Raw genomic sequence first — 26,807 nt, forward strand, 5'->3', positions numbered from 1 at the left:
TCACCAAATAAGGGAGGCATGATCCAATGTGATAAGGGCCCAAACAGAAAAACAATGTGGAGAAAGACTGAAATTTCTCTCTCTTCTCTTACGCTGCCCCATCTATCTTTCCTACTTTTGGACACTGAAGAGTCAACCTCTCAGGACCTCGATTCTGGGACTTCCACCAGCAGCCCCTCTGGTTTCTCTGGCCTTTGGCCTTGTGCTATTAACTTATAGCATCATATTGCCTGTTTCCCAGACCTTTAGACATGGACTGGATTACACCACTGGATTTACTGGTCCCCCAGATTGCATACCTCTTAGGGCATATTCTGGGACTTCTTGGTATCTGTAATCACTTGAATAAATTCTCATAAAAATTTTCTCTGTATGTACACATATAGAGAAAGGGATTATTTATTTATTTATTTATTTACCAACATGTATATCCTATTGGTTTTCTTGTTCTGGAGAACACTGACTAATGTGGTGTGTCAGAGAGAAGTAACACTCAGAGCAGAGATGTGTAGGCAGAAATGACTTGGCCAGAGGGCTTTGGGGAGGCAGTCAGTCTGGCTGTAGCAAGTCTCAGAAGAGGACTGGGCTGCTAAGAGGAAGCACTCTCCACCACCCAGTGTGAGGAAGATCCGCAACCCACATCCAGTGGTGAGATGAACTGATTTGAAGTCAACCAGTCAGCAGCCATTCTGGGCACAGTGGTGGAAACCAGCAACACATCCATGATGGGAAAGTTGGCTCAATAGAAAATATTTGGGTGTGTGGAGAGATTGGTGCTGGTAAATTAGGAGAAGTATAAGGACATTGCCCAATAGGGCAGTGAAAACAATTGTTAGAACCATCACAAAGGAAAATTGGCAGGCTCTTGTGTTTTTAAAAAGTCCTAGCATGAAGAAATATGGGGTGGTGTTTCTATTTTCCATGATTTCACACAGTAGTGACACTGAAAATGGACAAATAGATGAGAGAGTTGTCATCATGGTCGATGACAAAGAAGAAAATCTCTGTAGAAGAATGTAAGGATGTTTATTTTCAGCCCTTTTTGAGGACCATGGCCCAGAGCCATGTCCAAGAAGCCTTGAGCAAATGGGCTTGCTGTTCCTGGGCTACAGGTTGGTTTTATAGATTGTGGGGAGACAGGAATTACAGTTAAAGTCATAAATCAATCCATGGAAGGCATATATTGGTTTGGCTCCAAAAGATGGGACATCTCAAAGTGAGGGCTTACAAGTCATAGGTGGACTTAGGGATTCTTTAGTTGATAATTGGCTGAAAGAGTTAGGCTTTCTCCAAAAGGCCAAGAAGCAGAAGACAAGAATGCTTCAATAAGATAAGGGTCTTCTATGTTTTATGTGATGCTATACTGAAATCAAGTTGGGAAGTAAACCACATCATAAACACCTGTTTACTGAGATTTTTTATCATTTATATGTGTGATTCACCAGGCCCCCTTAGAAAGAAATTTGGGGGCATAGAAAAAGATCCGGTTCACTCCTCATTATCAATTGTGCTCCATCGGACTACATATTTTTTGAAAAGAACTTGTATGAAAATGATGAAACCTATTTCAAATCCTTCATCTGCCATTTGAAAAATGTTTTAATTTGTGCATTGCTCAACTTTTTCTAACGTCCAAGTTTTTTTATGATAAATACTTCTCATTTGGAGTATTCGTTAACCTGCAAAATGAATCCAAGTTCATAAAATATTGCAAGTAACAATTAAGTGTGATGTTGCTTTATCAAATATCAACATAAGTGAGTGAGAAGGAAATGATTCACAGGTCATTTTTATGTGCTTGTCTTAAATGATACATAGTATTTTTAGAATGTGAATTAAACCAATATATTAAGTAAAAGCTACACATGTGATAATGAAAAATACAGGTCCATAAGATATCACATTTCATTGAAACGTATCAAAATCACAAGGTTTACCTTCTCATTGATTCATCCAGGAAGACATTGTCACTTTTCAGGCAAGATCACCTCACCTTCAGGTCTAGAAGCTGGAAGAACTCAGTCTGCATATGAAAGCATGACTTAATTTGGAGTTGTTAGCATATTAAATTCAATGTTACAGAGTTATACACTGAAAACAGTAATGAGTACTTTGGATTGTTTTCAAGTGAGTACAGTGCTAATCGCATACTCTCATTAACTATACAGTTTCTCATCTGTCTACAAATACAAACTTTATTGGGTAAAGGAGAGAAAATAAAACTAAGTCCTTTACCCATAGAGATAAATTACTTTCTTCTTCAGTCTCAAGAGAAACAAAATCTCATAGGCATTTTCTTCTCAGATAGGCCAGAATTGTTGTACCTTGTTGAATTAATATAGTCATAGCTGCAGAGATATGGATGCTAATACAGTCTCAGTGATGTGGTCTAATTCAACACAGTTACGTGGCAAAAGAAGATTCTTTCCTCCACAGGCATTCACTTTGTCCTCACTTCACATATCCATCCTAAACTCAGATGCCAGTCATGGCTGGGAAAGGCAGTGCAATAGTCTCACTCAATTCATGACTGAATTACTTGAGCATCATCATTGTACTGGCTGCACAGTACTTGAAAGTTTCTTTTGGTTTTTTTTTTTTCTTAATTCATGATATTATGAGGCTACAGATATTTTGGTTACATGAAATGCATTTGCCTCGCTCAAGCCAGGGCCACAAGCATGTCCTGTCCCCATACAGTGTGCCCTGTCTCCATTAGCTGTGGTTTTACCTACTCCACTTGCACTACCCACTGTTCCACCCCCTCACTTGACCAGCACCCAGTGAGTATTACTACCATGTGAGCACCTTACTGTTGACCAACTAGTACCAGTTTGATGGTGAGTACATGTGCTGCATGTTTTTCCATCCTTGTGATACTTCACTTTGAAGGATCGGCTCCGTCTCTATCCAGGATAATATAAGAGGTGCTAGACCACCATTGTTTTGTTTTTATTTCAGCATATTTTGGTGGTACAAAAGTTTAGGTTATGTATATTGCCCTTGCCCCACCCCGAGTCAGAGCTTCAAGCATGTCCATCCCCCAGATGCACTCATTATGTATCTATACACCCATCCCCACCCCCAGCTGTCCAACACCTGATGAATGTTATTCCTACATTGTTTTTGTAGTTGAGTAGTATTCCATCGTATACACATACCAATTTTATTAATCCACTCATGTATTGATGGACATTTGGGTTGTTGCCACATCTTTGCAATTGTAAATTGTGTTGCTATAAACATTCTAGTGCACATGTCTTTATTATAGAATGTGTTTTGTTCCTTGAATAGATACCTAGTAGTGGGATTGCTGGATCAAATGGTATTTCTATTTTTACCTCTTTGAGGTATCTCCAAATTAACTTTCCACAGGCATTGTACTAATTTGGAGTCCCACCAGCAGTGTAAGAGTGTTCCAATCTCTCTACATCCATGCCAGCATTTTTTATTTTGTGACTTTTTGATAGAGGTCATTCTCACTGAAGTTAGGTGATGTTTAATTGTACTTTGGATTTGCATTTCCATAATGATTAGAGATGTTGAGCACATTTTTATATATTTGCTGGCCATTCCTGTCTCTTCTTTTGAAAAGTTTCTGCTCATGTCCTTTGCCCATTCATTGATGGGGTTGTTTGATTTTTTTCGTGTTGATTTTCTTAAGTTCTATATAGATTCTTGTTATCAGCCCTTTATCAGATGTGTAGAAAGCAAGTACTTTCTCCCATTATGTGGTTTGTCTATTTGCTCTAAGGACAGTTTCCTAGGCTGTGCAGAAGCTTTTTAATTTGATCAGATACCATTTGTTTATTTTTGTTGCTGCTGTGATTGCTTTGGGGCTCTTTTTCATAAATTCTTAGCCTAGGACACTGTCTAAAAGAGTCTTCCCCACATTTTCTTCCAGAATTCTTAAGGTTTCACGCCTTAGGTTTAAGGCTGTTATCCAACGTGAGTTCATTTTTGTGAGAGGTGAGAGTTGAGTATCCAGTTTCAATCTTCTGCATGTGGACATTCGGTTTTCCCAGCACCACTTATTGAGTAGAGATTATCTTCCCTAATGTATATTATTGTCTTCTTTGTTGAAGATTAGATGACATTGTGATGATGATTTTATATATGGGATCACTGTACTATTCCAAAGGTGTATATCTCTGTTCTTGTGTCAGTACCATGTGGTGTTGGTTGCTTTAGCCTTATAGTAAAGATTGAAGTCTTGCAGACAGATCCCTTCCAATTTTTGTTTTTGCTTAAGATTTTTTTGGCTTTAGGAGGTCTTCTCTAGTTCCAGACTAAGCATACAATTATGTTTTCTAAATATGCAAAAATGATGGTGAAATTTTGACAGGCATTGCATTAATTCTATAGATCACTTTAGGTAGAATGGACATTTAACAATAATGATTCTACCAATCCATTAGCATGGTAGGGATTTCCATTTGTGCACATCTTGTACAATTTCTTTTCTCAGTATTTTGTAGTTCTCCCTATACATATCCTTCACCTCTTTCCTTAAATACATTTCTAAATATTTAAATTTCTTTGATGCTATTTTCAAAGGTGTTGTGTCTTTGATTTGATTTTCAACTTGACTGTTATTGGCAGATATGAATGCTACTGATTTGTGTGCATTAATTTTGTATCCTGAGACTTCACTGAATTTGTTTATCAATTCCAGGAGTCTCTTGGCTGAGTGAGGCCTTGGGATTTTCTAGATATAATAGCATATTATCAGCAAAGAGTGAGAGTTTGACCCCTTCTGGCCCATTTGGACACCCTTAATTCCCTCTCTTCTCTGATTGTTCTGGCAAGGACTTCCAGTACTATGTTGAATACGAGAGGAGATAGTGGGCATTCTTGTCTGGTTCCAGTTCTAAGTGGGAATGCTTTCAGTTTTTTCCCATTCAATATGATATTGGCTGTGGATTTGTCATATGTGGCCTTAATAATTTTAAGGAATGTCCCATCTGTGCCTATTTTGTTGAGGGTTTTTATCATAAAAGTGTACTGGATTTTATCAAATGCTTTTTCTGTATGTATTGAGAGAATCATATGGCTGTTGTTCTTGCTTTTATTTACACAGTGAATTATATTTATACATTTGTGTATGTTAAACCAGCCTTGCATTTCTGGGATAAAGCCCACCTGGACCTGGTGAATTATTTTCTTGATGTGCTATTGAATTCGGATTGTAAAATTTTGTTGAGAACTTCTGCATGTGTATTCATGAGGGATATTGGTCTGTAGTTTTCTTTCTTTGGCTACATCCTTTCCTGGCTTTGGTATCAAGGTGATACTGGCTTTGTAGAATGAGTTGGAGAGGATACGATCCTTCTCAATGTTGTTGAATAATTTCTGCAGTATATGTATGAGTTCTTCCTTGTATGTTTGGTAAAATTTGGATGTGAACCCATCTTGTCTGGAACTTTTTGGGGGGGAAGAATTTTTTTTGCTGCTCCAATTTCTGTGGTTGATATTGGTCTTTTCAGGCATTTTATTTCCTTCTGATTGAGCTTAGGGAGGTGTGTGTTTCCAAGGATTTGTCCATTTCATTCACATTGTGTAGCTTTTGGGCATATAGATTTTTCTAGTATTCAAAGATAATTTTTTGTATTTTGATGATGTCTTTAGTGACCTCTCCTTTTTCATTTCTGACTGACTTTATTAAAGTCCTTTCCTTTCTAATTCTTGTCAATCTAGCAAGAGGGTTATCAATTTTGTTTATCTTTTCTAAAAACCAGCTTTTTGTTTTATTGATCTTCTGTATAGTTTTTTTATTCTCAATTTCATTTAGTTCTGCTCTAATCTTAGTTATTTTCTTTCTTCTGCTAGGCTTACAATTAATTTTCTCTTCCTTTTCCAGTTTCTTGAGAAGATTTATTAGTTTGTTGATTAGCTTTCTGACTTTTGGATGTGAGCATTTAATGCTATTAGTTTTCCTTTCAGGAATGCTTTTTTATTGTATCACACAGGTCTTGATAGCTTATGTCCCCATTATCATTTAATTCAAAGAATTTTTTTATCTCCATCTAAACGTCTGCCTTCACCCAGCAGTCATTAAGCAATAGATTTTTAGTTTCTATGATTTTGTGAAATGGTGAGCATTTCTGTTGAAATTGATCTCTAGTTTTATACCACTGTGGTCTGAGAAGATACATGGTAAAATCTCTGTTTTAAAATTTTTTGAGGTCTGATTTGTGGCCTAGGATGTAGTCTACTTTGGAGAAAGTTCCATGAATTGATGAGAAGAAAGTATATTTGGCTTTATTTTGGTGGAATGTTCTGTAGATATCTGGCAGACCCATTTGTTCTAGAGCTCTGCTTAAGTCCATTATTTCTTTGCTCATTTTTTGTTTGGAGGATCTGTCCATTTCAGACAGTGTGGTGTCAAAATCCCCCGCTACTATGTCATTACTGTCTATCATACTATTACTAGATCACGGAAATATACTTTCTTCTTGCCAACTATATACAGCATTTGCCAAAACTTTGTGATCTCCACAACTTTATATCTCTAACATGCAATTTCTATGCATAGTAAGTAAATGAAATTCCTACTTTTTGTCCTTAGTGTCACTTTCCAGAAGGTCCTAACAACCCTCCTAACTTTTCCTTGATTGAGGACTTTTGTTTCTCCATTTCTCCAAGCTTCCTCCTTGGTGAAGATTGATCACATTTTAAACATTTAAAACAATCAATCCATATTCAAAAAATCAAAATTAATATAAAAATTGTGATGGCCATAATATTAAATTTTAAATAAATACAGAATATCTGACTGTACACTTAAACAAAAAATGCCATTCAGTAATTTAATAACTATAGGTTAATGGGCAGCCTTAAATTAATTTAGGTTATCATATTATACATTTTAAGTGGACATTCAGTATAGTGACATCAAGTATATTCACATTACTTTATAATGATCAACCATATCCATCTATGACACAATTTTTACCTCCCCTAACTGAAGCTCTGTAACTATTGAACATTCTTCCCTGCCCAGCTCTTAGCAACCACCATTTTTCTTTCTGTCTCTATAAATGTGGTTGCTCCAGGAACCTCACATAATGAAATCATACATTATTTGTTTTCTTCTGACTGGGTTATTTCACCTCTAATAATGTCCTCAAGTTCATCCATGTTGTAGCATGTGTAAGAATGCCCTTCATTTTTAAAGGTGAATAATACTTCATTGGATGTATATTGTTTATCCATTTTGTTTATTCATTCGTTCAGCTGTGGCCATTGTGTTGCTTCTAGTGACTTCAGCTGTATATTTGAGTATCGATTTAATGAAGTGTTTTTATAACAGATATTAGATATTTTATTTTAATGAGATAAACATATATAGCACAAAATACAGCAATTTCAAATAATCATCTGTTTAAACATGCAAGAGAGGTTTATGTGTTTTCAGAGAGTAATTTCAACAACTGAAATGACTTTTCAGCTTAGGAAATTTGGGTTATTTTTACTTGTGGTTAAGTAATTTTTAAAATTTGATCTCATTACCTCTTAACATTTCAATGGATATAGATGATATTTTATTTTTTATTTTTAGGTGAAATAATTTTAAAAAATAAGATCAGTTTTTTATGGATCTAATTGGTCATCATGCTTTAGCATTTAGACTAATCTGAAGATTAACTAAATTTGTCAAATAAAATTAGTTGAAGGTGATTATATTTCTCTCAAATGTTATGTTCAATTATTTGCCTTATTAAAATCATGGCCAATATTTACATATTAGAGCAGTGACATAATTTGCCACTAATTAAAGAATTTATAAATCTACAATAATGACTAGCTGGGAAAATTCCTTGAGATATATCCATGGATACATGTGTGATTAAGATTTAAAGAAATTAAATTATCATACAAATAGAATATCTTCAATGTTATTTAAAGGAGAATTGAACCTGAAAATTGACTGTGTAAGAGTGAGAAAATTTGCTACCCTGGGGAACAAATTTTTTCTTTTTTTTTTTTTCTTCATTATGGCTTCAGAAAGCAGGAGAATTTTAAAATATGTTTTCTTCTGTTTTCAGATTCTCTTGTTTAAAAGGGTGATGAAATTGTGACATCTTTACTTTATATTACATTGATCTTTTTTGCAATGTTATTAGTAGGCACACATATGTCCCATTTTTTCTCATCAGGAACTCATTGATTAATCATAGAACATCTAGAACACTGCCTATAATATCCCATTCTGCACTTTTCTGATCCCTGTTCACAAAACTTAATATTAAAACTGTATATCTTTTACCCAGGATTTTTAAATAATTAATCAATCTGTTCTGTCAAAAATAAAATGGTAACAGAAAAATCATTTATTTGACAGGATTTACAGTTTATTACAGAGTTTTAGCTCAATGACTTTGTCAGAAAGCATGTTTTATTTCTTCAGATTATGGAATGGATAATAGACAGAATTTTATTATCCATTCTAAAATACATACAGTGGTATAATTGCGGATTTTCTGAATTTCAAACTTCATAAGCAAATTATTAAATATTAGTGGATTGAGTTGGATTATCATGACTTACTCATGAAGATAAAAATCATGATGTCTTCATGGGCTGAATGTCCTCTCTGTGCAACATCTTCTTATTGTCCCTCCTGGGGTAGAGAAGAAATCTTCTAGCGTGGCTGTGTTGGATTCTCTCATATCAGAGGCTAGAATGTACTATTGAGGGGTGTGTCCAATTTTTTTTTTTTTGCCCAAATATACTCTTTTATTTCATAGCCAGAGTTGTATAAATTTGATGCTTTGGATACCAAAGATACTTAATTTTCACAGATGTTTTATAGATTCCTGGAATTTCAGTATAATTCCTGCATGCTTTCAGAAAGCTATGATTTTTAAATCAAGAGACAATTATTTAGAAACAAAAATAAAATGTAAATAGATGATCTTGTAAAGGGATGATGTTGAAAAATGCATTAAGAAGTGAAGTAATGTCATTCTGGCCTTACTTGTCTGTAGATTTGTAGGAAGGGAACATTAAACATGGTCATATTGAGAGAGCAGCTCTTGTCAAAGACAGTAGTTCAAATGAAATATAACCATGGTAGAATCCAGCTACCTTTTCTTTTGTTGAACTAAAGTTGAAAAAATTACTGCTACATTGTAAGTATCAATATTTTTCCATCCATGTAATGTAATTGCATTTTATTTTTATATTTTATATCTTGGCATCTGTGTAATAAAGTCAGTGCTACAGCAAAAACATTAAAAGCACATTGCATTCATTTTGCCAGGCACTTTGGAGTTTGATTTTATTTGGGGCTGCAGCTAATTAATTTGCTATTGTTTGTTCTTTTTTTATATATATATAGCCTGCCATCCTTGAATTGCGGTCCACTCTTTTATAAGTTCTGTGACCTCTGATTTCTCTACTAGAATATAAAAATCTTAGATCTACAACTGTAAACATGACATTTTTAAAAATGTCTCATGAAAAATTTCTATTCATGTCATTTGCCCACTTCTTGATAGGGTTGTTTGATTTTTCTTGCTGATTTTCCTGAGTTCTAAATAGATTCTTGTTATCAGTCCTTTATCTGATGTGTAGTATGCGAAAATTTTTTCCCATTCTGTAGGTAGTCTAAACATATGAAAAAATGCTCAACATCCCTAATCATCAGAGAAATTCAAATCAAAACCACAATGAGATATCACTTAACTCCAGTGAGAATGGCCTTTATCAAAAAGTCCCAAAACAACACATGTTGGCGTGGATGCAGAGAGACAGGAATGCTCATACACTGCTGGTGGGACTGCAAACTAGTGCAACCCCTGTGGAAAGCATTATGAAGATACCTTTAACAGATTCAAATAGACCTACCATTCAATCCAGCAATCCCATTATTGGGCATCTACTCAAAGGAACATAAGTTATTCTATGACAAAGACACCTGTACCCGAATGTTTATACCAGCACAATTCACAATCACAAAGATGTGGAAACAACCCAAATGCCCATCAATTCATGACTGGGTTAGTAAATTATGGTATATGTATACCATGGAGTATTACTCAGCTATAAGAAATAACAGTGATACGACATCTCTTTGGTTCTCCTGGAAAGAGTTGGAACCCATTATATTAAGTGAAGTATCCCAAGAATGGAAAAACAAGCATCACATGTACTCACCAGAAAATTGGTTTCCCTGATCATCACCTAAATTCACATCTGGGAATGAAACCAATCGGATATCACACTGAGGTGGGGGTAGGGGGAGGGGATGGGTGTATGCCTACATGATGAGTGCATTGCGCACCATCTGGGGAATGGTCACGCTTGAAGGTGCTGACTCGGGGAGGTGGGGGTGTGAGGAAGGGATGGGTGTATACCTACATGATGAGTGCAATGCACACTGTCTGGGGAATGGATACGCCTGGAGCTCTGACTTGGGGGGATAGGCAGTACATGGACAACATAAGTAACCTGAACTTTTGTACCCCCCATAATAAGCTGAAATAAAAAAAAAATGTCTTCAGAATAAAAAGCATAGAATTCCAAAAAAAAAAAAAAAAAGTCTCATGAAATTGAAGATGGGAAAAGTTGTTTGCCCTTGACAAAATATGAGCTGTTGTAATTGCTTGATCCAGGTAAGTTCCAGTTGTTATTTTGTTTATTACAAGGTAAGCCCTCCGTAGATTTTAGTACACTTCTGCCTTTGGATCTTGAATCTAATCAAAGTGGCAAATCCTATTCTGATTAGATTTTTTAGTATTGATCATATGTGTGCAGTCTGTATTTAACGTCAAGTTGTCTCATTTCCTGTGAAAAACCCCAGGCTCTTAAAAAGAAGAAGAAGACTGAAAGAAAAATGAAATAAAAATTTTAGATCCCTAAAATACAGTAACCAAAATTTAATAGAAAACTTTCATTGCAGTTCAACTCAATATCGAAATGGAAACAAGAGATGGAAAAGTCTGTGAATTTAAGGATAGATAATGATCAGGGTTTCCTCGGGGACAGTCTTGTATGAGTCATACATTTCTATATCTTTGTAGGACACAAAATTTCAGTTTAAAACTGCACATCTCAAATAATATAAGATGGCAACTGTGGAAATCAACTCCACCAACACTCTCAGTTTGCTTCCATCTGTGGCTGCACGCTATACTTCTTTTTCTTTATTTATTAATTTTTCTCAACTAGTTCTGTAAACTCTGTATTCTTTATTATGTATGATCTGTGAACTTTCTGCCTGGTTAGTTAGTGGTCACTTAGTGATTGAAAATGATTTTCTTAAATGCCTGAAACCAACAAATTTCTAAATCTTCGCTGAGGGTTTCTGTATGAGTGTTAGGCACATGTGTATTTTATTTTATTTTATTTTCAATTTCAGAATATTATGGGAGTAAATTCATTTTGGTTACATATAATGGCTTTTACTCTCCCAAGCCAGAACTACAAGTGTGTCCTTCCCCCATACAGTGCACTCCACAACCATTAGTTGTGAGTTTGCTCACCACCACCACCCTCCTTTTACCTAACTGGCACCCAATGAATATTACTTCCATGTGAGCACCTTAGTGTTAATCTGTTAGTACCAATTTGATGGCGAGTACATGTGGTGCTTGTTTTTCCATTCTTGTGATACTTCACTTGGAAGGAGGGTCTCCAGCTCTATCCAGGATAATATAAGAGGTGCAAGATCATCATTGTTTTTTGTAGTTGAGTAGCAATCCATGGTATACATATACCAAATTTCATTAATCCACTCATGTGTTGATGAGCACTTGGGTTGTTTCCACAACTTTGTGATTGTGAATTGTGCTGCCATAAACATTCCAGTGCATGTGTCTTCATTATAGAATGTCTTGTCTTTTTTTTTCCTTTGGGTAGATGCCTAGTAGTGGGATTGCTGGATGAAATCGTATTTCTATTTTTAGTTCTTAGAGCTATCTCCAAATTACTTTCTACAGGGGCTGTACTAATTTGCAGTCCCAAGAGCAGTGTAAGAGTGTTCCTATCTCTCCACATCCATACCAGCATTAGCTGTTTTGGGACTTCTGGCAATAAAGGGAATTGAGTCTAAAGGGTAAAGGAACATTTGAGAACATTTCCCCAAAGAGAAAATTTCAAGAAAATGAATTTATCAAAAATAACCAAATAGAAATCCTGGAGTTTAGAAATATAATAATCTAAAATTAAAAAAATACTGGAGCAGCTCGACAGTAGTTTTCAACTGGCACAATAAATATTAACTGACGCAGAACACAAATGGGCTAAAATGAAATAGATGAACTATAACCAGTGGTGGAGAGGTTGTGGAGAAACTAGAGCCCTTAGGCAGTTCTGATGGGAATGTAAATTGGTGCAGCTCCATTGGAAGATAGTGTGGTGTTCACCAAAAGGTTTAATGTTCAGTTACCATATGATGTAGCAATTGCACTTCTAGGTATATAACAAAGAATAAGTATCCGAAATTTGTACACCAATGTTCATAGCAGCATTGTTCTTAACAGCCAAAAATTGAAAATGAGCCAAATGTCCATTGACTTATGAGCAAATCAATAAAATGTGATACATCCATTAAAAAAGATAGATCAATAGTAATCATCCAATCTAAAAAGAAAACGAAAACATTCAAAAACTAAGGAAAAAAGCTTTATGGTCCTGTGGAGGGTTTTCTGGAACAATAATAATTTTTTTTTTGTTAAGCTCTGATGGTAAGAGAGAAAATAGTGTAGTGCAGAAAACATTTTAACAAATACTAACTGAAAACTTACTGAATAACCGATCTTCACTGAAAAATCTGAGACTGAAACAAGGAACGTGGTTTTTCTCCGAAGCAGATGTGAACCATCATAGGCTGAGAAATGGTTCCTGAGAATAGCAAGTCCTAATTCCTGAACACTGTGACTCCTAACTTATTGGGTAAAGTCTTTGCAGATGTGATTAAATTAAAGATCTTGAGGTGAGATTACCGTGGATTATTGGCATGGTCCCTAAATACCATTACCTCTTGCCTTACAAGAGGGATGTTTAGTTATGTCAGAAATCACTCCCAGCTCTCCCCCACTATCTCTTATGTGGGTTGTTTGGCTGATTCTGGAAACTAAATTGATACCAGGCATATTAACAAGAGAAAATCATATGAATGTTATTAGTTTTGCACATATATGGGGACATTCACAAGAAACTGTTCTTGGAAGAAGTGGCCAAAGCAAGATCCTTTTATTCTTTTTAGATAACGAATGATAAATTTGAGAAGAAATGACAGGGCAAAGAAACTCTGGCAAGGAACAATACATTTCTAGGTGAGTCACTAGGAGATGTATGTGAGGGTGTAAAAACAGTAGAAGACAATGGTTACTTCATTAAGGATATTTATTCAGGTTTATTGCTGCCCTCAAGTCCCAGTCTCTGATGGTAAGAGCTATTTTCTCAGGGTGTTATATGGATGGTACCACTTTTTGACTTGCGGCATGAAGGAAGTGTTAAACTGATAGCCCTTTCCAAAACAACAATTTCTCCATATTTTCATCTCAAAATAATCATTATGCCAATTTGGCATATTTTTTGGATGGCATGTCCTTTACTCCTGAAGATGTAAAGGAAATTTTGAGTTAGACAAAAGAGAAGGTGATGTGACCACAGAGGCAGAGATTGGAGTGATGCAGGCAAAAGGAGAGGGAGTCTGACAGTCATCAGTGCAGGAAGAGGTAAGACCTGATTCTTCTCTAGATCTTCTGGAGGGAGGACAGCCACACTGACACCTTTATTTCAGCCTTGAGATACTAGTTGTGCACTTCTGATGCCAGACCCATGAGAAAAGAAATTTCTGTGTTTTACATCCTGAGATTGTGGCAATTTGTTTAGCATAAACAAGAAAGCAATATATAAATTTTGAGAATCACTGAGGCAGTCTGACACTCATTATGAATGATTTTGAAAAGAAAAAGAAAAAAGAATGATAAGGAGGGAGATCAGGAGGAGGAAGTGGAGGATGCAGGCATTATATACAGCAAAGACAAAGGGGTGAACTCATCAAGATGAGATAACGATTGTAAATATGGATTCACCTAGTATGTCTTTCAAGAAATTCACCAGTTTCCTCTAAGATATTAAATTCATGGCCCTAGATTCATTTGTAGTGTTCTTTATTATCCTTTTAATCTCAATGTGATAATTTGTGATGTCTCTCATTGTTCAGGGGATAGCTTGGCTAAAGTTGTATGAATTTATTGATCTTTCCAAATAACCAGTTTTTATTTTTCAGATTTCTTCAAATGCTTTCATGTTTTCAATGTCATTGATTTGTATTTTTTTTAATGACTAACTCTGTCACCCTGGGTAGAGTGCAGTACTATCATCACAGCTCACTACAACCTCAAACTCCTGGGCTCAAGCAATTCTCTTACTTCAACCTCCCAAGTAGCTGGGACTACAAGTGCACACCACTGGCTGGCTGATTTTTCTATTTTAATAGAGATATTGTTTTGCTCTTGCTCAGCCTGGTCTCAAACACCTGAGCTCAAGCCATTCAGCTGTCCTGGCCTTTCAGAGTGGTGGTATTACAGGAATGAGGCACTATGCCTGGCTGATTTCTTTTTTTTTATTTTATTTAAATATAACTTTTCTTCTACTTGCTTTATACTTAAATTGTTCTACTTCCTCTATTTTCCTAAGGTGGAAAATCAGTTTATTGATTTCTCTTTACAAATAGATGAATTTAATGGTATAAATTTCCATCCCTTCTTCTTTTTCTGGGTTACTACAAAATTAGATAATTGGTGTTAACATTTAGCTCAATGTTTTTAAAGATCCCTCTTGAGATTTCTGCTTTGGTCCATGAATTTTTGAGAATTGTGTTGACAGGTACACAAAAAGATGCTCAATTTCACTAATTATCAAGAAAATGCAAACTGAGCCACAATGGGTTATTATTTCACACACATTGGAATGACTGTTATCAGAAAGAAGAAATATAACATAAGTTGGGAAGTATATGGAGAAAAGGAAACCCTTAAACAATGTTGGTGGAAAGGCAAATGGTATAGCCACTATGAAATCACTATGCAGGTTTCTCAAAAAATTAAAAATTGGAGTACTCTATGATACAGGAATCCTACTTTTGGGTACATATCAGAAAGAAATGAAATCAGTATGACAAGGGAATATCTGCAGTCCCATTTCTTTATACCATTTTTCAAAATAGTCAAGATATGAAATAACCTATATGTGGATTGACAGAGGAATGGATAGAGAAAATGTGGTACAGATATACAATGAGATATTCAGCCTCAAAATGAAGGAAATTCTGCCATTTGTGACAATGTAGATTAACCTGGAAGACATTATGGTAAATGAAATAAGCCAGACACAGGAAGATAAATACTGCCTGATCTCACTTATATGTGGAAATATAAAATGTCAAACATGTAGAAACAGATGGTAGACTTGTGGCTTCTATGAGCTGGAGAAAGGGTGAAATGAGATGTTAGTGAACTGATACAAAGTTTCAGTTATGTAAGTTAAGTTCTCTACAACAAAATGTGTATAGATAGCAATATTGTATTGTATGCTTATCAGTTGCTAAGAAGAAAAATCGTAAATGTCATAAGAACAAAAATATTGTATCACTGTAAGTGATTGATGTGTTAATCAGGTATATTTGGGTGAATATTTCACAATGTCTATGTACGTCAAATTATCAGTTGTATCACTGAAATACATATGATTTTACTTCTAAATTATGCCTCAATAATATTGGGGAAAAGTGTTGTTTATTCCTTAATATTTGGGGATTCTTTCTCTATCTTTATGTTGTTGATTTCTACTTTGATTCCATTATAGTCAAAACATAGTGTGATATCTACTTTTATAAATGTTATGGTATGCTTTATAGCACAATATAAGAAGTTTCAAGATATTTCTTCTCATGTTTTTATAATGTATCCTTAGAGGATAATAGTTTTTTTTTTTTCATTTTGAAACATGTCAGAATTCTGGAGGTAATTGGACTATATATGAGGTATTTAACTGATGACTGATGTGCCCTTATTCTGATTCTAGATTTTTATTTAACTTTTTCCACACTTGCTTCATATAATTTATTGATAAACTGAGTAAACAATTCAGACAGGAATTAATCCATCTAATTAATTAATGCATTTATCTAGGTTTAGGGACTATTAACCAAAAAGGATGTTTACTGTGATTGTGAGACGATTTCAATTTCTAGAACTTTAATAAAGGAAAAAATATGTCAAAAGTACATTTTCAAATCAAACAGTGATTATGCCCTCTCTTCCAATGTGTCAAGTGTCATATTCTAGAACTCTCTGAAGATTCCTTAGTAAATTCTGGTGAAAGGCAAATGAATTTATTTACTGAAACTAAAAGATAAAGAGCAGGGCAAAAATGAATTTGAGGTGCTGGAAAGTGGTTTGTGATTTAATTTGGTGTAATTATGTACAGATGGTGAATGTAGTGCTTTTTGAAACTGTCTCCAAATTTAACAAATAAGGAATGAGAGAATGACATGGCCAAACAACCAGAATTCAGGGCTGATTTCATCCTTTTGGACCTGTTTCACGGCCCCCAGGCTCCCTGGCTTCTCTTTGTTCTCACCATGCTGGAGCTTCCGGTCCTTTTTGGCAACACCATGATCATCCTCCTCATTCAGACCTACCCACTTCTCCACTGCCTCATTTTTTTTTCTCATCCAGCCATCCCTGATGTACTTGTTCTAGATTTCCATTGTTCACCCCCAGATGGCCCTCAACTTTCTCTCTAGGAATCATCACATCTCTTTCACTGACTATGGCATTCAGCTATTGCTCTTCATGACCCTGTTGGCAGGAAAGTGTCTGATGTTGGCCATCCTGGCTTAGGACCTCTACGTGGCCATCTGTCACCCATTATGTTGCCTCATCCACATTCCCCATGATCTCTATGTGTGTCTGGTGCTTCCATCTTGGTTGAGCACAGTGCTCAATGCCTTGATCCATGTGCTCTACACTCTCACTTTTTGTTACTTCACCTCCAGGGAAAGCTGTCATTTCGTTTCTGAGTTCCGAGCTGTTTTGAAACTAGTTGTGCTGACAATTCCCTCTATCAAAAGGGTCTTTTTGTCAATGGTGTTATTTTTCTCCTCTCTCCTATATTAGCCATTATGGACTCCTATGGAAGTACACTGTGCACTCTACTGGTGACAGCCTCAAGACTGGGGCACATGGGAACCTTAGCCACTTACTCCTTTCACATGCCCTTTGTGTCTCTATTCTATGTGGCTGCCATTACCAAGTACCTTCCACCAAAATCTCACTCCCCTGTCCAGGAGAGGTAGTCTCTGTCTTCTACGCGATCCTAACACAAATGCTCAACCCTCTCACCTACAGTCTGAGAAACAAGGGTGTCTTTGGAGCCCTCAGGGGAGTTCTCAGAAAATCAGGAATATGACGTTTTGAAGTTTCCAATGAAAATCCAAATCTAAACCAATGAAAGCATATACATTGAAATGGTGGGATTTACCATATGTAGAAAGACATATACATATGCATTTAAGTATAGAGAAAGATAGTTTGAGGAACAAAGAAGAGACAAAAAGAAAGAATCCTGTGTTGAAAGTTGCTATGTAAATTGGTCATTTTCTTCCTTTAATTCATTTGTGTATTTGTACTCAAATATAATATATTGAGAATGTGTTTTATTTGTGTACTAGATCAAATACACTTTTCTTACTCCTATGCAATCATCTTATTTGGCATTGTTATTTATTTTGCTATATTTTTGTTTTTAATTGACAAATAATGGTATATGTATATGTAGGACACAATGTGTTGACTTTATGTATACTTTGTGGAAAGATATGATAAAGCTAATTAACATTTCTCAAAAGAGAGAAATGAATGTTCAACAGGTATATGACAAATTCTCAACCTATCTTATCAACAGGGAAATGCAAATTATAACCACAATGAGCTATTAACTCACACCTGTGAGAATGCCTATTCTGAATATGATGAATACTAAATGCCGGTGAGGATGTGGAGAAAAGGAAACACTTCTATATTGTTGCTGTGAGTATACATTAGGACAGTCTAATTTATTTGTTTTTTTATTTTTTTATCTGTGATGCATTTTTATTTATCATTTATTTTTTTTTATTTCAGCTCATTATGGGGGTACAAAAGTTCAGGTTATATATATTGCCCATGCCCCCCATCCCCCCGAGTCTGAACTTCAATCGTGTCCATTCCCTAGACAGCGCACATCGCACTCATCATATAGGTATGCACCCATACCCTCCCCCCACCCCCATCCCCCCCAGTCAGAACTACAAGCATGTCCATTCCCCAGGCAGTGCGCATCGCACTCATCAAGTAGATATATACCCATCCCTTCCCCCCAGCCCCCACCTCTGTCCCATACCCAATTGGTGTTATACCCAAATGTGCACTTAGGTGATGATCAGGGAAACCAGTTTGCTGGTGAGTACATGTGGTGCTTATTTTTCCATTCTTGGGATACTTCACTTAATAAAATGGGTTCCAACTCTCTCCAAGAGAACCAAAGACATGCCATATCGCCATTATTTCTAATAGCTGAGTAATATTCCATGGTATACATATACCACATTTTGCTAATCCAGTCATGGATTGATGGGCATTTGGGTTGTTTCCACATCTTTGCAATTGTGAATTGGGCTGCTATAAACATTCGAGTGCAGGTGTCTTTTTTTATAGAATGACTTTTGTTCTTCTGGTTAGATGCCCAATAATGAGATTGCTGGATCAAATGGTAGGTCTACTAGAATCTGTTTAAGGTATCTCCATATTGTTTTCCACAGGGGTTGCACTAGTTTACAGTCCCACCAGCAGTGTATGAGTGTTCCTGTCTCTCCGCATCCACGCCAACATGTATTGTTTTGGGACTTTTTGATAAAGGCCATTCTCACTGGAGTTAAGTGATATCTCATTGTGGTTTTGATTTACATTTACCTGATGATTAGGGATGTTGAACATTTTTTCATATGTTTGTTAGCCATTTTTATATCTTCTTTTCAAAAATTTCTATTCATGTCCTTTGCCCACTTTTTGATAGGGTTGTTCAATTTTTTTATTACTGATTTTCCTGAGTTCTAATTAGATTCTTGTTATCAGTCCTTTATCTGATGTGTAGTATGCAAAATTTTTTTCCCATTCTGTAGGTTGTCTGTTTACTCTCATGACTGTTTCTTTGGCTGTGCAGAAGCTTTTTAATTTAATCAGGTCCCATTTATTTATTTTTGTTGTTGCTGTGATTGCCTTAGGGGTCTTCCTCATAAATTCTTTGCCTATGCCAATACTGTAAGAGTCTTTCCTATGTTTTCTTCTAGAATTCTAATAGTTTCTGACCTAAGGTTTAAGTCTGTTATCCACTGTGATTTGATTTTTGTGAGAGGTGAAAGCTGTGGGTCCTGTTTCAGTCTTCTACATGTGGCTATCCAGTTTTCCCAGCACCGTTTATCAAATAAGGAATCTTTTTCCCAGAGTATGTTTTTGTCTGCTTTGTCAAAGATTAGATGGCTATATGAGGATAGTTTTATATTTGGATTTTCTGTTCTGTTCCACTGCTCTGTGTCCCTGCACTTGTGCCAATATGGATTGGTAGAATAAACATTTTTAAAATGTCTATACTGCCCAAAGTTATCTACAGATTCAATGCAATCCCTATTAAATTACCAACATCATTTTTCACAGATATAGAAAATATAATTTTACATTTTGTATGGAACCAGAGAAGACCCCATTTAGCAAAAGCAATTTTAAGCAACAAAAACAAAATGGAAGGTATTAATTTGCCAGACTTCAAACTATACTACAAGGTTGTGATTATAAAAACGGTCTAATTTATTTGTATTTCAATAAATTTAGCAGGTAACAGGTTTTTTTTTATAAATGGATGAATTATGTAGTGTTGAATTCAGTACTTTTAGTGTATCCTTCATTCAATATATACATTGCACCCAGTAGATAAGATTTGATCCCTCAACCCCAATCACCCTCCTCCCTTCTGACTCTTAAACATCTATTTTCTCAATACAGCCATTGTAGCAAATAGTATAGGGCAATATACATAACCTAAACATTTGTGCCCCCATAATAGGCTGAAATAAAAAATGCTTTCTTGGAACCTGAAATACATCTCTTTGAAATGAAATATCAAGGAAGATAGTGCCCTATCACACAATTTTCACATGAAGATGAGATGCTAACTTCAGTGAGCACCTAGCTTTAAGTTGCAAAATTATCTCCTCCTACATACACTTGAGATGCGTGCTTTTTATTTGAATAAAACCGATTAGCAAAAAAGAGAGTCTCACTAATTACCAAGTAAATTACCAAGTAAATTTCTCTGTATGACAAATTGTGCTGTCAAGTCTTCTTACTTCAAAACTAATTATTTATCTAGAGAACATGTATGTAAAAGGTAGGATTTACTTTGTAATGTAAAGTAATGACTTTATGTATGTCTTTGAAATCTCTCAGTGGATTGGCATTATGTACATCACATATGGTTTAATTCAGTAATAAAAGGGTTTTTTATTTCTCTTTTAACTTTGTGGAGAGGTTTTCTGTGTTGGAGATTATGTTCAAAAATATTTCCTGAACACTTTCCAGAATTAAAAAAATGTAACGTGAAAATAAAATGTGCCCCCCAGGATTTACACTGGAGGTGCTTTGAAGACTAGATCCTTCTTTAGCTTTCAGTCACAAACTCACAACTGTGCAGCACAGACCTTCACTGTCCCCTCATCTGCACACAGTAAGTTCTCTGTGCCTGTTTGGGGTCTGCTGTCTCATCAAGAGAATACTTAGAAGAGATTCCTATGAAAACACTCTCACAGGATAATAATCAGTAGCACTAGCCTTTCATTAAATGCACCTGACATCTTCAGAACTGAAATGGATTCAGAGACCATGGGGCCATGACACAAGCCAGAACAAGATAGTGTGCACTGGTTTGAACCCAAAAAATCCCCTTCTGCCTTGTCCTCTTGCCCAAATGCCAGGGAATGTGCCGTGGGTGCTACTGAATTCATGCCTCTCTGGAGGCCTAAATCTGCAGCTCTGAATTCTGAATCTAAGGCCTGAGGTTTTTCAGGACCCATTAGAGCAGGTTCCATAAGGGAATCTTTCCTCCTGTTTTCCTTACCTCACTGTAACACCAGAGAATGCACAGCAAATTTGATCCAACATAGACCTGCCCTCAATCTGCAATTCAAAAGACAGGGGCAGATTTTGGATTAAGGATGTACAAAAAACTCAAGGGAGACATTTTCTGCAGTGTATGAGATCAACATGGACTTTGTAAGTTGACTTTGAAAGGACTTTTCAGGGTCGGATTAAAGAATTTTCTAAGTCTTGTGTAGTGTCCTATTATAGTTGTGGGAGAAGAATAGAAAAGCTGGCATCACAACTAAATTTTTGTGGAAATTATTGGACACTTAGTACTCACCTTTTCTGGTATTTTAAGGATTAAGTCACAATCAATGTAAAGGCTTCTTCACGGTGCAGCATACCATCGTTCTGAGCACACAGTACATGCTCAGTAGACATTGCATTATGCTGGTCTTCACTTTGGAAAATAAGTATCTGTGTTGTGATGAGTGTTGGGCATAAGACATTCTGTATGCTGTGCTTGCTGTCTCTAGCTGAGTGCTACTAATAACGGATCTAGGTTGAGCAACATCAGCACTAAAACCAGACTTGACAAAGAAACCACTTAATGTACCCCTTCCACACCAGCAGACCACATTTCTTAGATTGAGGCCCACAATACCACATGATTTATATTCACATTGATGGTTCAGAGACAATTTTTAAGTAATTGCCTCTCAGCCCAACCTTTCAATTAGGATCACCTGGCTAGCTTAAAAGAAACTCCATCACCTGTCTATGGGGCTGGGTGGGAACATCCATGTGGTTTTAATTGTGCCCCAAATAATTCTAATTTGATACCAGGGTCAAGCATTAGAACTCCCAAATACATTCATGAGATTGAGTTTAGACTTTGTTCCAGAGAGAAGTCACAGGGCCTGCTGCTTTGGGTTTTGTAGGGGCAGATCAGTGTGGTCCAGATTCCCACTGCTGTAGCAGAAAGTCCTGGCACATGTGGCAGGGGTAGGTCACCAAGGGAAAGACAGGAGAACCTCACATTTTAGTCTCTATAAGGAGACATCATACCTGACTGTTTCCTGTGACTAAGAACCAGTGTGTGTAGCCTTTTCTGCATTTTGTGGTCCTCCTGCTTGTGGATGCTGTGTAAACAGGTGAAGAAATTGTGCTGACTCCTTTCAGGGCATAGTCTCAAGATGTAATTCTGATTGTTTTACACAATCTCACCTGAAAAGAAATTTCAGAGTAGGAGAAGGAGAAGAGGAAATGGCTGTTTTTCAGGTAAGTGTGTCCCAGGTTAGGGGGCTATGTCCACTGTTCCTCCTGGAATGTCATGCAGAACTTCAATTTTTAGAACTTGTAAACCTTTACTTCTTTACTTCTGATGTTTATGCCTAATGAGTTTTTTTCCACTACATTTTTTTTTCATTTCTTCTTAGGATAGTCAAGGAGAACTGGAAAATCCTTCCTCCCTACATAACAAAACCTGCTCTACATTCTCTCCACACAAGCTTCTTAATAAAATAAACAAATTTCATAATAAATGCATGATATGTAATATTGAAAATGTTCCCATTGTGACAATTCAACCTACAATAGGGTGGATATCTGATATTCCTATTGGGGATGGGATAGGGTCTTTGTATTTGAGTGAAGAAGGGGAACATGTACTTTCAAGGTTTGATCTGGATGTTTTCATCAGCTCTATGTGAAATAGCATTTGGAAAATGCAGAAAGAGGATAGCATTGATTGCCTAGGATAACAAGAAAATTATGGAAAAATAAAAAATAGAAGACTTGCTCTGTAAAATGCAAAAGTATTTACATACATTATTAAAGATTAAAAAACATGGGAAATATCTATAACTTGAACTTTGCATAAAACCGATGATTCTTCATGGTTACATATTTTTGGGCACTACCATCCCAGCAGTGATTTTTTTATCCTCTGTGCAATGGTGCCTAATACAAATTTGTCCCACTGCAGTTGATGTTAATTTCATTCACTTGGTTAAGGTGCTCTCTGACAGATTCATCCAAAGTAAATTGTTTTTTTTTTATGAATAAATGTCTTTTTGAAATTTACTGACTGATGTGCATGAACTATCACATTTACACTGGAGCTCCCCTTTCTTTTTATAGCTTGCTTTGAAAAATGAAGGCTCTTATATTTGTCTTCTGGTCAAATGAAGTGAGATAAATTTAAAGTCTACCACTTACTGGATGTTGACAAAATATTCTCCTTAGGCCAGAAGCACTGGCTTCACTGGTTATATTATGTGAAATGCAGAGACTCAGACCCCACCCGAGTTCTCCTGAATGAGAATCTGTATTTTAACAACATCTCCAGTTCATTAATATACACGTGAAAATTGGGTGATACCTTCTAACTCACTGTTTCTCTGTGTGAGAATATGCACAACTTATTTCATATGATGTAAATATATCACAAATTTATATTGCAGTGTTGAGGCCCTTAATTTTATATTAAATACTTTATGATGCAAAACAGTATCATATGCACACTAGTTTCATACGTGTTATACAATCTTCATTCCTGAGAATTAGAGAATATGTTCAAGAATATCACTATGCTAAAAAATATCTTATTGGATAATTCCAGTCACCCATATGTCAGAAACAGTTCTCATAACTTTGATTTTCCTTGTAGTCAAATTAAGAGTTCTCTCCTTGGCAACTTGGGAAATATGTGTCTTTTTTCAGGAACTGGTGACATTCAGGGATGTGGCTATAGAATTCTCTCCAGAGGAGTGGGCATGCCTTCACAATGCTCAGCGCAATTTGTATAGGGATGTGATGTTAGAGAACTACGGAAACCTGGTCTCCCTTGGTGAGGATCACTTCAATACACAATTCCTATTCCACACTAAGGGCATTATTTTATTTTTTTAGATTGTTTCTTTGAAGTTTCCACTTTACATGAATGAATTTTATATCCCTGCTTTTAAGGAAAATTTGAAGGATTTTGGTGTAGAAAATAAAATCACTAGACGTCTCATCTTATCATGAACCTTTTCCTTTCTTGAGCTGATCTGTATACTTCACTCTAGATTAGTGATTCCTCTAGAAATCAGGGCATATAATTGTTGCCTGCACCTTAGAACACAATTTCCACCACTTATTTTTTATTTGATACTAGTGGGAATTGGTGCTCTGGAGCCATAAATTTGAAATAATTTCTTATCGTTCTACAGGGTCTGTGAGAAAACCATATTTTGGAAAACAATTTTCTAGAATTTTCTATAATATTCTGTCTATAATTATAGTACTTAAAAGATTAGTAATTAGAGAATCTTCAGCAAAAGTCATGTGTTTTTTTTCTAATAAAACAGGTCTTGCAGTCTCAAAGCCAGAGCTGATCACATGTCTGGAGCAAGGGATAGAGCCCTGGATTATGAATAAAGAGGAAACAACGGCTAAATATACAGGTAGGTGAGATTCAGTAAAGCAGATAACAAATGTTAAAAAGCCAAAGCTCAAGGAGAAAGGCAGATATTAAAAAGTGATTTGGAATGCTCCACTCTTTGGAAATGTTTTTTGAGAAGCCTGTGTATGTTTCTTTTTCTCTTACACAAGGATATCTTCTGTCCCATGCTCTTAAACTCTCTAAGAACTGTACATCTGTAGTGATCTTCTTTAGAATTCAGTGAGAGCCAAACTTCTTGTCATGGCTTATAAGGGACTACGTTATCTGTAAACACTTCTATTGTTCGAGGAGATATGGGATTATCTCTACATATTTTGAAGACCTCTACATTAAAGCATCTTTTGACAGCGTTTTGCTCTGCTGCCCCATCTGGAGTGCAATGGTTGATCATAGCTCTCTGCAAACTGAAACTTCTGGGCTCCAGCGATCCTGCTACCTCAATTTTCCAAGTACCTAGGACTATGGGCATGAGCCAACATGGCCAGCTGATTTATTCCTATTATTATTATTATTTGTTAAAATGAAGTCTCTTTATGGTGCTGGGGCTGGTTTCAAGATCCTGACCTCAACTGATCCTCCTTCCTTGGCTTCCCAAATTGCTGAGATTATACTTGTGATCCACCATGCCCAGCTCCATTTTTGAAGTTCCTTTTGTTGCTTCATTTTGAAATGTGTAAAAAGGAATAGTGGAGATACTGTGATTTGCTTCAGTAGTGCTAGAAACCCTGGGACAGATTTTTCATATTTTCTGCATCATGATTTCCAATTCTAAGGTTTCAGAGGCAATCCTATAGAAATTCAGACTCATTAATTTTATACAAATGCATAGCCTCTTCCTAAACCTAAGAACATCTAACACTATTTCACTTTGAAATATCCTTTTTTCTTTTTTATGTATATTCTTTTTTCTAGTATAAAATAAGAGTAAAATTTCAACTTTATTGTACCCAAATTCCCAAACTGTATCATAGTTTATTTTCCCTACTCACCTCATAGAATCCTTAAATATACTGTCCCTTTGAGTGCTTCAAATTGCTGAATATATTTATACTACCAATTGATACATTGTATTTTGAGACTTGTATTCCATAATTTCCCCCTATTTAGTACTATCAGGAAGTTGTCATTCACATATATGTGTGTAATTGTGTGTATATATATTTGTGTGTGTGTTTAACTGGTAAATTTTTCCACAAATAAGAATTGCATAACTGTATATATTTATTTTATTCATTGTAAGTATTGCTGCAGTATACAAGGGGATGCAGAATTTTCTTGAGATATTCATTTTACATCTTTGGTTATACTCAGAAGTAGAATTGATGAATGATAAGGCAGTTCTATTATTTACATTTTTAAACAAATCTCTATGATGACACTACCTGTTTACAAATCAATAACAGTGTACAGGGATTGCTTTTCTACACACTTTGCCCGCACTTGTTATGTCTCTTCTTTTGGACATTAGCCATTTTAACAGTTGTGAGGTGATACCTTATGATAATTTTGATTTGTGTTTGCATGATGTTTGGGTGATGCTGAGTTATTCTTCATGTTACCTTCATAAAAGAATTTTATGTCTCCCATTTAAATCTTTATTACATCTGGACTTAGTTTTTGAATATCATGTAAGAAAAAAATAGTCTACTTTTATTCATTTGTTTGTGAGTATCCAGTTTTCCAGCACCAAGCATTGAAGAGACCATACTTTCTGCATTGCATATTGCTAGTGCCTTAGGTAAAGGTTAGTTTACCTTATATACTTCAGTTTATTTCTGAGCTCTCCATTCTGTTCCATTGTTTTTTGTGTTGGTTTTATGTGCATATTGTGTTTTTATTACTATCATGTCGAAATATAGTTTGAAATCAGAAAGTGTGATGCCAGAACCTTTTTTCTTTTTCTCAATATTGTTCTGGCTCATCAAAGGTACATGAGATAGCACACAAATGTTAGGATTTGTTTGTTAATACTGTGAGTAATGCCCCTGGAATTTTGATAGGGAGTGCATTGAATCCATACATGGTTTTGGATAATATCTTTCTATTTACTCATGTCATCTTCAACTTCTTTTATTAATATCTTATAGTACTCAGTGTAAAGGTTGTTTTTTTTTTTTTTACCACTTTGGTTAAATTTATTTCTTAGCATTCTATTCTCTTGATGTTATTATAAATGAGAGCGTTTTCCTTTTTTATTGGATAGTTTGTTAGTGTATAGAAAAACAACT

This window comes from Eulemur rufifrons, chromosome 30 (assembly GCF_041146395.1).
Source record: "Eulemur rufifrons isolate Redbay chromosome 30, OSU_ERuf_1, whole genome shotgun sequence".
Lineage (NCBI taxonomy): Eukaryota > Metazoa > Chordata > Mammalia > Primates > Lemuridae > Eulemur > Eulemur rufifrons.